Below are 14,384 nucleotides of genomic sequence, written 5' to 3'. Positions count from 1 at the left end.
TCAGCAAGGAGGAGGAAGCTGTCCAAATAAAATGCAGAGGGGACAAAAGCCGGACCAGGAACGTGGGAAAGAATAGAAAGAGGAGCCTGGGACTGGCTGCGCAAGTTGACCAGGACTGGAAGCTGGTGCGGGAAATGGTCACATTCTGTTTTAACTCATTCAGTGCACAGAATGGACCTGCTCTGCGAATGAATCAGGACTGCACAGTAAAGGAGGCTGATGTCTGTATGACCCTTAACACATTTGTTGCGGAAGTTGGAAGCTGTGCAGTGAATGAGGCAAGGGGACTGCATGAAGAAAATCTCTTTGCCTCAGCTCCCCATCTGTAAATTGGGACAATACCACCTCCTCACTTCACAGGGGCATTGGGAAGACAAAAAAAAAAAGTTTGTGAAGAACTCAAACAATAGTGAGGAGCACCACAGAAAAGCCCATGAGAAATTTAATAATTCTGTCTTTAGTGGGTTTGAACAGTGGGCAGTAAATAAAGCATGAAGACACACAATGTACAATAAGGAGAAAATAAATATTGAATAGTTGCTTATTCAGTGAGTCCTGTCCATTCCATGCACTGAATAAGGTAATGGTCCTATGAAAAAAAGTAGCATATGATCATGTAATTAAAGACTGTATCATAATGCATATGCACAAGAGGGACAAATTAAGGTTACCTGTGCAACCTTAAGTCTCACATTTCCTAACTTTTGAGTGCTTGACTTTGCAAACTTAATATCCTTTTAACAGCGCACGTGCGCGTGTGTGTGTGTGTGAGAGAGAGAGACCTTAGACCTAAAACAGCTTAGCTGAAATAAAGTTACTTCATGCACAGTTGGCTATATTAAGTCTCAAAGATTTTGTTTGTTTATGTCAGCATTTGATCACATTTTGATTTACAGCATTAGAAACTAAGAAAGATCTAACCGAGAAAGACGACAGAAGCTTGTTTCTTTTTGTGGCAAAAGGAAGAACACAGATGAAATGAAATGTGAATATATTTTGGAAATAATAGAATAAAGCACAGAGAACAAAATTAAAAGGTAAAGTCACATAGCCCAGTTTAGATAAAGTAAGAAGAACGATTTTTTTTGTAAATCTAGACTCCCACTATGTTATATGAGAGAGAGAGAGAAAGAAACAAAACGATGCATATGAACTATTCCTTTCATCATGAAGGAACAAAATTAAGGTAATTATCTTCCCACCCATCAAGCAGCTGGTTTTAAAAAAAATTATCCTTTACAAAAAAATAAGCAATACTTTTTTTTTAAAAAAAAAGGGGGGGGGGAACTTAGTTGAAAAATAAACTGTAAAAAGCCCAAGATTAAATCTTAGATACTCTATGAGTGAAGGAAAGCTAGGCTGTAGGCAAATAACTAGTGCTGGTCAAAAATTTTCCATCAAAAATGTTTTTTTAATGGAGGGAAGGTTTGGGGTTTTTTGTTTGGGTTTTTTTCCAGTGTTTGCTTTCCACAGGAAAATTCTGACTTTTAATTGAAAAAACGAACTTCCAAAAATCAAAAAAATCCAAATATCACCACAGCAATTCCTAGGAGTATGAAATCAGAATCCTTATGCCCATACTTAGAGCTCTGCGCGGATACAAAATTTGGATATGGATATCCGCAGATACAAAGTAGTGTGGCAAATTGCCAGCACTACTATGATGGGTCTCGTGCTTTCTCTTCTTGGGTGGGGGTTCAGGGCACCATTTCTTGCCCTGAACTGCGGTATTAACTGCCCCAGTAGTGTACTACAGGAGGGGGAGTGGAGAGGGAGGGACCTGGACCTGCCCTCTACTCTGGGTCCCAATCCAGGGGCCCTAGGGAGAGCAGTAAACCACTAGAACTAGCGGCTCCTTCCCCTGGGCTACTTCCCTCTCCTGCCCTTCAGCTTGTGGGGTCTCCTGCCCTCCCTCTGCACAAACCAGGTGTCCCTTTACCTAAGGTCTTGGTCTTCTTAGCCCACCACAGCACTTCTCCAAACTCTCCTCTGCTTCCCTCCAAACTGCTCTCTGCTCCAACACCAATCCACTCTGCTTCAACTCCTCTTGTCTGACTGAAGCAGGGAGTTTTTATCCTGTGACTGGCTTCAGGTGCTTTAATTAATTTATAGCAAACTTTCTTCCCTCTACCGGGAATAAGGCTCCCTTCTAATACTCTCCTGCTGCCCTCTGGCCATGCTGCATCACAGTAGATATCCACAGATTTGCAGGCTCTACCCATATTCTCTTCTATGGGCCAGGTTTCCCAGCAAGACTACATGTTCCATGATGTATCGTGGCCAGGAACTCCTATGATGCACTGAGGTTGCTCACGAAGAGGTGAGATAGTAGTGCATCATGAGAGAAGTAGTTTAGCCAGGGAGCCCAGAGCACAGAAAATAAAAAAATTCTGACCAGCTCTCTAATAGCTGCAATGCACACCACATTTAGAGAATAGTAGCACTCAAAAGCCCTGATCGGAATAGGGGCCCCATTGTGCCAGATAGCCTACTAACTTGTCCAAGGACTGTGTCTACTGGGAACATAAACTATCTGTATCTCAGACTCCCTCTTGATCTCAAGTGCAACCCACTCAGGTCTCAGACCTGGGAGGAATTATACGATTCTCCCACTCTCAGACCTGGGTTTGAGCTGACATCCCCTGGTACTAACCATGATTATCTCAGCAGGTCTGACTTGGACTCAGACCCTGCAGTTCTGTTGCGTGGGAAGCAGTGACCAATGGTTAATACAGTGGCTAAATAGCCTTCTTAAAGCAAAGTACTACTTATTTAGAACCAAAGAGAAAACATATCTTGCTATTCCCAACTGTAACAACTTGGGGAATCAATCTATATGTAACCAACTTATGAATATGAGTTGATTTTCTAAAATTGCTGCTTCATTGAATGCCTCAGTATATGAAGAATCCACCGTCTGCTATCAGAGCTGTGCCACACATCTCCCAGACCATTCATTCTTCTTAATTTATCTTGATGGTCGCCCAATTAAAATGGTAGCACCTTAGCACAATGGGTTGGTTGAAGCTAGGAGAACCATTTCCCCTCCGCCCCAATTTCTCTGTAGAGGGCTGGGGTTTGAAGCAGTAGTATTTCCCCAGAAGGAGGAACAAAAAGATGAGCCCTTTAAAACAGAGACTGGGTCAGTTAGAGGGAGAGAGGAAAATTAGTGCAAGGGAGAGGTACAAGAGGCATGCTTTTGTAGCAGAGGGGATTTCTGACTGCAGGACCAGCAAAGGTCAAAGGAAGCTGGCTGGGTGGGGGCGGGGGAGAGAAAGAGACATACATTCCATGATTCGGAGAAGAACCATTAGCTGCAGGAGGAGGATACTGGACACCCTAAAGTAGCCTAACCTAAGCCCATAAAATGCTCCAGAATGGTGAAGAAACTGAGGCAGGGAATGGTGTGTAGGTGCGTCTTAATGTGAAGAAGATCAGCACAGCTCCTCGGAGCATAGGGCAGCTGGACTGCCAGGTTCCATTTTCTTGAAGGGGTAGATAGAGAGCTTGTGCCCAGGGAGTGTGCCAGAGAGGCCTAAAATGAGACAATCCTGGAGCCTACTCATTCAGGAAGCTTAACGTGCATAGGGCTCATTGAGGTGGGACCTAATCACAGCAGCCTGGTGAGTGTCCAGTAGGGGGAGCTTTGCCAGGACTGTGATATCAAGGCTTACCATTAGAGCCTTACAAATCTGCGGAAATATGCTTTCTATCCATGGATGCGGACATCTGTGGACCATGTTTGCGGATAGATGCAGATCCAAATTTTATATCTGTGCAGGGTTCTTCTTTCCCAGATCCAGGGAATGGTAAGGGTAAGACCCAACTTCCCCAGACTCCTGCTACAGTGTCTCTCTCTGTCGGCTTGTCTCCCTGGAGAGCCCCTGGGAACTGATCCCCCTTCCTCTTTTGAGAGGGCTTTATAAGGGTTTAGTGTCCTTATGATCTCTAGGCTCCAGCCACTTCATGTTGGAACCTGGCAGTATGTCACTGTCCTGTTATTTCCCCCCAGCATTTGTTGGGAGGTTTGTTTATTTATAGCTGTCATGTTGCTTTTCTGCTTGTTTTTTTCTGACAGCCCTCTATTGAGCTAGATCAATACATTCATATAGGAAAGTCTATAACCAGCTATACAAGAACTTCACCACACTGACCAGGTCACGTACAGTGTTCATAAAATGATTTCAAGTATCAGAGGGTAGCCGTGCCAGTCTGTATCCACAAAAACAACAAGGAGTCCGGTGGCACCTTAAAGACTAACAGATTTATTTGAGCGTAAGCTTTTGTAGGTAAAAACTCCACTTCTTTGGACTCCTTGTCATAAAATGTTTGTATCTTAGTACTCTTTTAGATTATTATATAGCAGCTCCATGTTTGCCACAGTCCCAAAAACCTTACCATCAAAGAAGAAAAGCAGCATATGAAGGAAAGTAGAATGACAGACAAACATATTTTATATATGCTTACCATTTAAGAAAAAAATTGGCATTACATAAAAGAAATTTCAACATTCCTGTCTCTCAGTTGAACCATCACATATTGGCTGATTTCTTGCAGTTACTGATCAGATGCTGGTTAACTGCACTAATCAGTATACTATCTTGGTGCCAAATACAGGAAGTTTAATTTTCATTAAGCCTAGTAGGGCTATATTCTCTGCTTCAACCTCAGAAAAGATTTTAGATTCTTAGATTTTATTTATCCCTTCTCGCCAGCCAATGTCACAAGGTCTATTGAAAAAAGTCTAACACTAAATAGCAAGTGTGTGGATGGTCTCTAAGAGAGACAAGATCTGAGTTCATCTTGATCTTCTGTGGTAGAAGGCATCCTTCACCTAAAATGACTCAGCTATGGCTCCAACATGTTTTGTAATTTCAAACAGACTGCTGAGGTGGTCCCTGTTTCCTTTGCCTGGGTGGGTGTGAAGGATTGGTATTGTATGGTTATGTAGCAAACCTCTAAACAAGTTGCTGTGGCCTTTCCTGATTCAGGATTTTTTTGTCTTGTGGCTTCTCAAAACCAATTGGAATGTGGATCAAGTAGGGAATAAAAGGTGTGAATTTGTTATCTTTTTACATTATAGATAGTTCCTGGGGGATATCATATTCTTGGTTCTAGACAGATTCTGTCTGCTGGGATATGCTGTTATTAATATTGTAATTCCTGACATGGTATTTATCTACTGTAGCTAATTTCTTGTGTACTACATTACTTTTTGTTTGGCTAGCAGTTCTTGTTTTCAATGGTAAAGGGGACTTTTGGATAGTCTGTGGTAGTCCAATAGGTTGCCAAGCATGAAAGCTTCTTTCCCTGTTTAGAAACCTTTCCTGTGACCTGTAAGTCAGATAGTCCCTTGTGCTGAAGGTGCTTTCTACCATCAGCCTAGCAGGGATAAACTATGATGTCAGTTTCAGGGCCAGATTACTAAAAAAAAAACCCAACCCAACCCATGGGTGTGGAAGATGGAAACACTCAGGCCTGGTCTACAGTACGCGGTTATTTCGGAATTAGCTGAGTTACCTCGAAATAAAACTGGTTCCGTCCACACAACCAAACCAGTTTTTTTGATTTAAAGGGCTCTTTCTCCGATTACTGTACTCAACCTCGGCAAGTGGAGTAGCGCTAAAATCAAGATCGCAGTTCCAGGTTACAGGTACTGTGGACGCAATTCGACGATATTGGCCTCCGGGAGCTATCCCAGAATGCTCCCTTGTGACCGCTCTGGAAAATACCCTGAACCCCAATGCACTAGCCAGGTAGGCAGTCAAAGCCCCAGGAACTTTTGAATTTCCTGTTTGGTCACCATCAGCACAGGTGACCTTCAGCACAGTCCACCATCACAGGCGACCATGCAGAGTCCACTAGCTCAAGAGACCACACAGTCCCGGATTCACAGACGAGCTCCAGCATGGTTCGAACGGGAGGTACTGGATCTCACTGCATGTTGGGGAGACGAATCTGTTATGGCAGAACTATGTTCCAAAAAAAGGAACGCAAATACATCCACTAAAGTCTCCAGGGTCATAACGGAAAGAGGCTACTCCAGGGACACAAAAACAGTGTCGTACAAAAATCAAGGAGTTCAGGCAAGCGTACCAAAAAGTCAGGGAGGCGAACAGGCACTCTGGGTCACATCCCCATACATGCTGCTTCTACCATGAGCTGCATGCAATTATTGGGGTGACGACACCACTACCCCACCATCTGTGGACACCTGCAAAGGGGGAGTAGCACGGAGCGAGGAAGATGAATTTTTGGAGGACGAGGAGGAGGACAGTGCACAGGCGGCAAGTGGGGAATCTGTTTTCCCCCCTAGCCAGGAACTATTCTTAACGCTGGAGCCAATAGCCTCCCCCTACTCCCAAAGCATGCTCCTGGACCATGACCTTGGAGAAAGCACTTCTGGTTAGTAAGAGCTTGATCAGAGCCATGCGGTGGGGGTGGAGGGGAAACCCAGCCGCGCTGGGCTGTTCACGTTTAGTTTAAAGGGCTCATCCCTTCTCACAACTCTCACACTGTACCCTGGCCAGTCATGAAACTGGCTTTCAAAACTTCTCTGAAGTGCAGCGCGCCCTGCTGCGCTCTTCTAATCACCCTGTTATCTGATTGTGTGAACTGGAGAGTTGCCTCAACCTCCCACAGATATTGTGGCGCACACAATAAGCAGCAATTACAATTGGAATAAAATAATAAAAATAATAAATAATATAATAATAAAATAAATTCGTTAGTCTCTAAGGTGCCACAAGTACTCCTTTTCTTTTTCCGAATACAGACTAACACGGCTGCTACTCTGAAACTTAATTGGAATACTGGTTGTGCTGAGATCTAACCGAGTCAGTAAACTGCGCCAGCGCGCTTTCAAACGTCCAAACGCACATTCTACCACCATTCTGCACTTGCTCTGCCTATAGTTGAACTGCTCCTTAGTACTGTCCAAGGTGCCTGTGTATGGCTTCATAAGCCATGGCATTAAGGCATAGGCTGGGTCCCCGAGGATAACTATAGGCATTTCAACATCCCCAACAATTTTCTGGTCTGGAAAGTAAGTTCCTTTCTGCAGCTGTTCAAACTGACCAGAGTTCCTGAAGATGCGAGCATCATGCATCTTTCCTGGCCATCCCATGTTGATATCAGTGAAACGTCCCTTGTGATCCACCAGTGCTTGCAGCACCATGGAAAAGTACCCCTTGCGGTTTATGTACTGGCCGCCCCGGTGTTCCGGGGCCAAGATAGGGGGGATATGCATTCCGTCTATCGCCCCACCAAGGTTAGGGAACCCCAGCGCATTAAAGCCATCCACAATGGTCTGCACATTTCCCAAAGTCACTCTCATAAAATATAAAGGGAAGGGTAAACACCTTTAAAATCCCTCCTGGCCAGAGGAAAAATCCTTTCACCTGTAAAGGGTTAAGAAGCTAGGATAACCTCGCTGGCACCTGACCACAATGACCAATGAGAAGACAAAATACTTTCAAAGCTGGCGGGAGGGAGAAACAAAGGGTCTGTCTGTGTGATGCTTTTGCCAGGGACAGAACAGGAATGGAGTCTTAGAACTTAGTAAGTAATCTAGCTAGATATGTGATAGATTATGATTTCTTTAAATGGCTGAGAAATTAGACTGTGCTGAATAGAATGAATATTCTTGTCTTTGTGTCTTTCTTGTAACTTAAGGTTTTGCCTAGAGGGATTCTCTATGTTTTGAATCTAATTACCCTGTAAGGTATTTACCATCCTGATTTTACAGAGGTGATTCTTTTTACCTTTTCTTATATTAAAATTCTTCTTGTAAGAAACTGAATGCTTTTTTCATTGTTCTTAAGATCCAAGGGTTTGGGTCTGTGGTCACCTATGCAAATTGGTGAGGATTTTTATCAAGCCTTCCCCAGGCAGGGGGGTGCAAAATTTTGGTGAGGATTTTGGGGGGAAAGACATTTCCAAACAACTCTTTCTCAAAAAATAAACCCGGACATTTGGTGGTGGCAGTGGAAGTCCAAGGGCAAAGGGTAAAATAGTTTGTACCTTGGGGAAGTTTTAACCTAAGCTGGTAAAAGTAACCTTAGGAGGTTTCATGCAGGTCCCCACATCTGCACGCTAGAATTCAGAGTGGGGAAGGAACCTTGACAGTCACTACCCTTGACAGCAGCTGGTCAATGACTGTGTTGGCTACTTGCAGCACAGCAGCCCCCACAGTAGATTTCCCCACTGATTCCGGACTTACCGGTAGCTGCCAGGCATTGCAAGCTTCCACAGGACTATGGACACTTGCTTCTCAACTGTGAGGGCTGCTCTCATTCTGGTGTCTTTGCACTTCAGGGCAGGGGACAACAAGTCACAAATTTCCATAAAAGCGGCCCTACGCATACGAAAGTTTCTCAGTCACTGGGAATCATCCCATATCTGCAACACTATGCGGTCCCACCAGTCTGTGATTGTTTCCTGGGCCCAGAATCGGCCGTCTGTGTCCATGTTCTCATCACTAAAGTAATCGTGCTGTTGTTCCTTCCTTGCCCGGTTTTGCAGGTACTGCACATACTGCTGGATAATGCGTGAGATATTTACAATGGTCAAAACTGCAGCGGAGATCTGATCGAACTCCATGGCTATGGCGCCTGCACGGGTAATCCTGAAAAAAGGGCGCAAAACGTAGGAGAGCAGAGTGGCAGCGGAAGATGTGCTGTTTTGTTCACGGTAGCCGAACAAAGGCTGAAAATGGTTGTCTTCTGTGGCTTTCACGGAGGCGGGTGCCGAGGACAGACAACATGGAGAAGCTCAGAAGAGTGGCAATAGCAGGAGAACATAGTTGGTGGCGGAAGCTGTGCTGTTCGGTTCACGGTAGCTGAACAACGGCAGAAAATGGTCGTCTTCTGTGGCTTTCACGGAGGTGGGAACCCAGGACAGACGACATGCCGAGAAGCTCGGAAGCATGGCAATAGTGGGAGAGCAGAGTGGGCGGCGGAAGCTGTGCTGCTCGGTTCACGATGGCTGAGCAGAGTTGAGTTGGAAGGTTGGATTCATAGTAGCAGGAGAGCAGCGGTGCACCATCTGCTAAAAGCAGTATGGTGTCTGCACGCCAAAAAGGCGCAAAATGATTATCTGCCATAGCTTTCTGACAACACACACCCAGAAACACCCACGAGAATGTTTTTGCTCCATCATGCACTGGGAGCTTAACCCAGAATTCCAATGGGCAGCAGGGACTGTGGGAAAGCTACCCACAGTGCACCACTCTGACATCCGATGCTAGCCTTGGTACTGTGGATGCAATCTGCCGAATTCACGCGCTTTAGTGGGGACACAGAAGACTGAATGTATAAAATAGCTTCTGAAAATTCAAATAGAATAATTTCGAAATAATTTCATACTGTAGATGTACCCTAAGCCTACAGGGCCTAGCATTAGCAGTGGCCAGAGAAACTATACATGCCCCTTCAGGCTGGAGGAATGATACAGGGGAAAATTAAATTAACAGAAAATAGAAGACTGAGGAGTTGACACTTTATTTACCCAGTGGCGGCCATTAACACATTCGAACACACTATCAAAGAAAAACACCAGTCAGTCACGTTTAAGAGTAAATACTTTTAACTGAAAGCATAACTGTGTGTTGTCAGTGCAATTTCTAGTGGAGAAATGCTAACAACAACAAACGCCTACTAGTCAATTTAAGCAGAGGTCAAGGACTGATTAACCTTCCTTCTCACCTCTGCGAACATGGGGTCCCTCCTACTAACGAATAAGGTCCTTCAGTGCCATGGGAAGAGGCATTTGCAATGCTGTTGCTCAAGCTATACTTATTCTGTTGGTTAATATAAGCTTTCAAGTTTCTACGGCTGTCAATCCATTACCTTTCCTGAGCTCTAAATTCATTCTATGAAAGAAAAATTAATCAAACCTTGTCTAGCTGTCCTTGTAGGAAAATTAGAATTCCCCTGATCTGTTCTAAAGGGATTGTCAAAGATCAGTTTAGCTATATTCTACAGTACACACGATATAAAACAGCATCCTAAATAGTGCAGAATAAAAGTTTATTGAACAGCTAATAAAACAATTTTGAAAGCATCTTGCATTAGAAAAAGGAGACACACCGTTTGAGGCCTGGTTTACACTAAAAGGTTAGGCTGACCCAGCTATGTCACTCAGGGGTGTGAAAAATCCACATCCCTGAGCAATGTATTAAGCTAACCTAACCCCAGTGTAGCAGGGCTAAATTGATGGAAGAATTCTTCCACCTCTGAGAGAGGTGCAATTACTTATGTTGACAGGAGAACTCCTCCCCACTACTGTAAGTAGTGTCTACACTGAGGAATTACACTGACACAACTGCAGAGATTGAACGGGGAGATGTCAGCAAACCAGTAAAGTGCCTGAAACCACTATGGTTTATTGCTAAAAGCAGCCAAGCCAGCAGGCCATGAAGTGGCCATGTAGCAAACTCAGCTTGACCAAGGAAGGAGGGGAAGGGGTTTTGGGTGCCACAGAAAGGGCAGCTTAACCCTGCATCCTTCCTGATAAGAATTGTGTTGAAGTTGCTGAGACATGCATTTTAGAAGAGCAGGATGTGACCCAGGAATGTCTATTGGGGCCTAAAGGCTGCAAACTCTGGAAAAACCCACACCTGATTAATCAATAATCAGAAGGAACCTCTTGCTTGACCATTGAAACGGCTTGCTTAACAAGTTTTCTTTAAGGGACACGTCATTCTATTACTAATGCATAAATAAGGCGGAAAGTTTGAGGTAGTGGGACTCTTCAGGACTGGACTCTCCCTCTGGATGCATCTTGTGTTCTCCACCGGCAGATGGGCTGCCACTGTGCCATTCGAGAGCCACACTCAGCTTCGGTAATTATCGAGGGTTGGGGGGTGTTTTACTAACCTTTTGCGAACGTGTGTAAGTGCTTGAGACTAAGTAAAGTTTAGCTTTAAGTGAAAGCATTCTTGTGTTGTCCTGTTTCTACCAGCCATCTACTGGTCGGACAGCCGTGTCTCCCCTGATTTATTTCCTGCCGCCACCTCGCACAGAGTAAAAGTTACCAAGAGCTTTCGGTTGAGAGAACCCCGGGTAACAAGATGTAGCTGTGCCACTGTAGCATTTCAAAGTTAGAAAAGCCATGAGTATGATTACTTTCTCAAAACTATAGATGAAACCCTACTAATTCTTGAAAAAAGAAAAGGAGTACTTGTGGCACCTTAGAGACTAACAAATTTATTTGAGCATAAGCTTTCATGGGCTATAGCCTTTTCTTTTTTTGCGAATACAGACTAACACGGCTGCTACTCTGAAACCTACTAATTCTTGAGTTTCCATTTTTATAACTGGTAGAAAGCTTATCTAGCATCTTCAACAAGGATTTTATAACACTGCACATTAAGAAAAAAGGGGTATCTATACAAAGTTCTCAGCTTAGATGACAGGTGGCTATAGAGTGCTAATGCTTGATGAAAATGCTGCAGTGACAGCACTTAAACAGTGTTGAACTTGACATGATCTAATTCAGTGTTTCTCAACCAGGGGTATGTGTACCCCTGGGAGTACTCAGAGGTCTTCCAGGGGGTACATCACCTCATCTAGATAGTGTTTCTCAACCTGGGGTTTGCAGCCCCAAGTGGTGTCATGGGACAGGTTTGGGGGGGGGGGGAGTCGCAAGTGCAGGGCTAGCATTAGGGGATGGCAAGTAGGGCAAATGTCTGAGGTTCCACATCACAGGGGCCCAGCAAAGCTACATTACATGATTCAGCCGCGCTGCCTGGGGCTCAGGCTTTAGACAAGTCTCACAAGTGAAAAATAAGCTCAAGTATCACACTGAAATGCAAGTACAATATTTACATTCCAATCAATTAATTGTATAATTATATGGTAAAAATGAGAAAGTAAACAATTTTTCAGTAATAGTGTGCTGTGATACTTTTGTATTTTTATGTCTGATTTTGTAAGCAAGTAGTTTTTAAGTGAGATGGAACTTGGGGTACGCAAGACAAAGCTGACTCCTGAAAGGGATACAGTAGTCTGGAAAGGTTGAGAACCACTGATATAATGTAGGCAGAGGGGGAAAAACATTTTTTGTAATTCTTCAGCAACAGTCTGCAGCAATAAACTAACTTTCTACTAAAGAAAGATCTCCAGAAATGAAAGGAAAGGCTTTAAAAGCCATCTTTATGGTATTGTACACATAAAAGCATTTATGAGAAAAGGAATGACCTAAGAATTTACAGAGACATCAAAATAGCTCAGAAACGTAAATGAATGACAACTATTACTCCTGGGGGGATTCATATGGCCCCCTGTGCAGAAAACCAAAAAAAGAGCTGCCGGGGGACATGCGCATCTTCCCCAGCAGTGCGTCTGTTCCAGCGTGCCTGGAGCAGCCTCAGAGACAGGGGAGGCAAGTTGGGCATGTGTTCCTGCATTGGGAGCCTGGGGCTGGGCTAAGTGTACATGCGTGCCAGTGACTTACTTCTGGGGGGATTCTGCGGGACTCGGCGCCTACAGCAGAAAACACCCCCACACATTTCCTGCTTTTACCTGCAGAAAACAGCAGGGAAGCTGGGGGGCGGGGGGGAGAGAAGGGAAGCCATGTGTCAAGATTTGGGGGGGATTACCCCCCAAACAGAGGTGAGGCATGGGGGGTTACATTCCACTGCCCCCCCTCTCCCCCGCTCCCCGCAAAAGCAGAGCTGCCCAGCTGGAAGGCTGACTCTGCAGCTGAACGCAGCCTCCTGAGTCCTATTGCCAGTTGTGTTCCACTTCTCTGTTTTGGGAGCCTTCCTATTTTCTGTGGAACAGTGAGTGCTCGCAGTGGGACTGGGCAAGGGGGTGGGGTGAATGGGTAAGTGAGGGGTTGGAGGGGGGGAAGAGAGACAGTGGGGAAAGAAAGGAGGGTGGAATAGGGCAGGGGGAGGGGAATATCAGAGTGGGGATGGAGAAGAAAAAGGGGATGGGGAATCGTGGGGAAAGCGGGATCCTGGCATGCAGCATCCCCTCAGCAGCAGCAGCTGGGGTTCCCCCAATAAGCAGGCTCATCAAACCCTCACCCTGACAATCCCTACCCCCTACACCTGGACCCATCCAACAAGCCCCCCACACCCAGACCCCCACTCAACTGAGCCCCAACCAGCTGCACCTGCAACCCCACCCAATCAAGCCCCACTCCCCCAGCACCCGGATCCCCCCAAACCCTCACATCCAGACCCCCCCGCCAAGCCCCATCTCCCCACACCCAGACCCCTTCCGCCCCCCGCTGAACCCAACCACCATCACCCAGATTCCCTGCAGAGTCCCATTGCCCCTGCACCCGGAACCCCCAAAAGAGCCCCTGTGCATCCAGATCTCCCCTGAGCTGCTCACACCCAGATTGCCCCACACAGAAACTTCTCACTCCACATATGAATTCCGCCAAATTAAGCCCCTCCACACTTGGATCCTGCTGGGCTGAGCCTGCTTACCCACACCTGGTGCGCTTGGCACAGAGGGGCAGGACTCTGGAGTGTTTTTGGGGCAGGCCGAGCCCTTGCACTTGTCAGGTGCAGGCTCACTGCCGAGTCCCTGTACTGGGGGTGGTGGGCTTTAGGGTGATCTCCCACCTCCATGCAGCCAGTGGCCTGTGTTCCCTACTGCCATGCTGGAGCCACATTTATTTATTGACAAATAAAATTTGCGGAATTTTACAATATTGTGTGCATAATTTTTAATTTTTGGCGCATAATTCCCTCAGGAGTAAAATATAGAAGGAAAGACCATAAATGTAATGCACTGTAAGAAAAATAAAGTAAAACAATTTTATCAAATGAAATATTTTTCCTGTGAATGTTACAGATGTAATACCTTTCTAATACCTGCCAAAACTCTTAAATGCTTGACAGCCAGAGTCCCGCTGCCCGGGGCTGACAGCGATTTCTAGATTAAATTAAGCCTCACTCATGATCTTGGGATAGAACTCTCAAATGTTTGACACACATTTGAGAGTTCTATCGTAAGATCACGAGTGAGGCTTAACAAAGCTAATACGCGATGGTCACATAACCACCACCCTATATCGGAAACCTACTGATCGCTATTCCTACCTACATGCCTCTAGCTTTCATCCAGACCATACTACACGATCCATTGTCTACAGCCAAGCTCTACGATATAACCGCATTTGCTCCGACCCCTCAGACAGAGACAAACACCTACAAGATCTCTATCATGCATTCCTACAACTACAATACCCACCTGCTGAAGTGAAGAAACAGATTGACAGAGCCAGAAGAGTACCCAGAAGTTACCTACTACAGGACAGGCCCAACAAAGAAAATAACAGAACGCCACTAGCCATCACCTTCAGCCCCCAACTAAAACCTCTCCAACGCATCATCAAGGAGCTACAACTCATCCTGAAGGACG

The 14,384-nt window shown here is 45.3% G+C and overlaps 1 protein-coding gene across 3 annotated transcripts in view; it reads right to left on the bottom strand.

The window, feature by feature from the left end:
• The window catches only part of ZFAT (zinc finger and AT-hook domain containing), a 152,795-nt gene that overhangs the window by 81,747 nt on the left and 56,664 nt on the right, over positions 1–14,384 (bottom strand). The window lies entirely within an intron of this gene.

The sequence above is a fragment of the Dermochelys coriacea genome, chromosome 2, assembly GCF_009764565.3.
Source record: "Dermochelys coriacea isolate rDerCor1 chromosome 2, rDerCor1.pri.v4, whole genome shotgun sequence".
Classification (NCBI taxonomy): domain Eukaryota; kingdom Metazoa; phylum Chordata; order Testudines; family Dermochelyidae; genus Dermochelys; species Dermochelys coriacea.
This window is presented reverse-complemented; position numbering and strand designations above follow the sequence as displayed.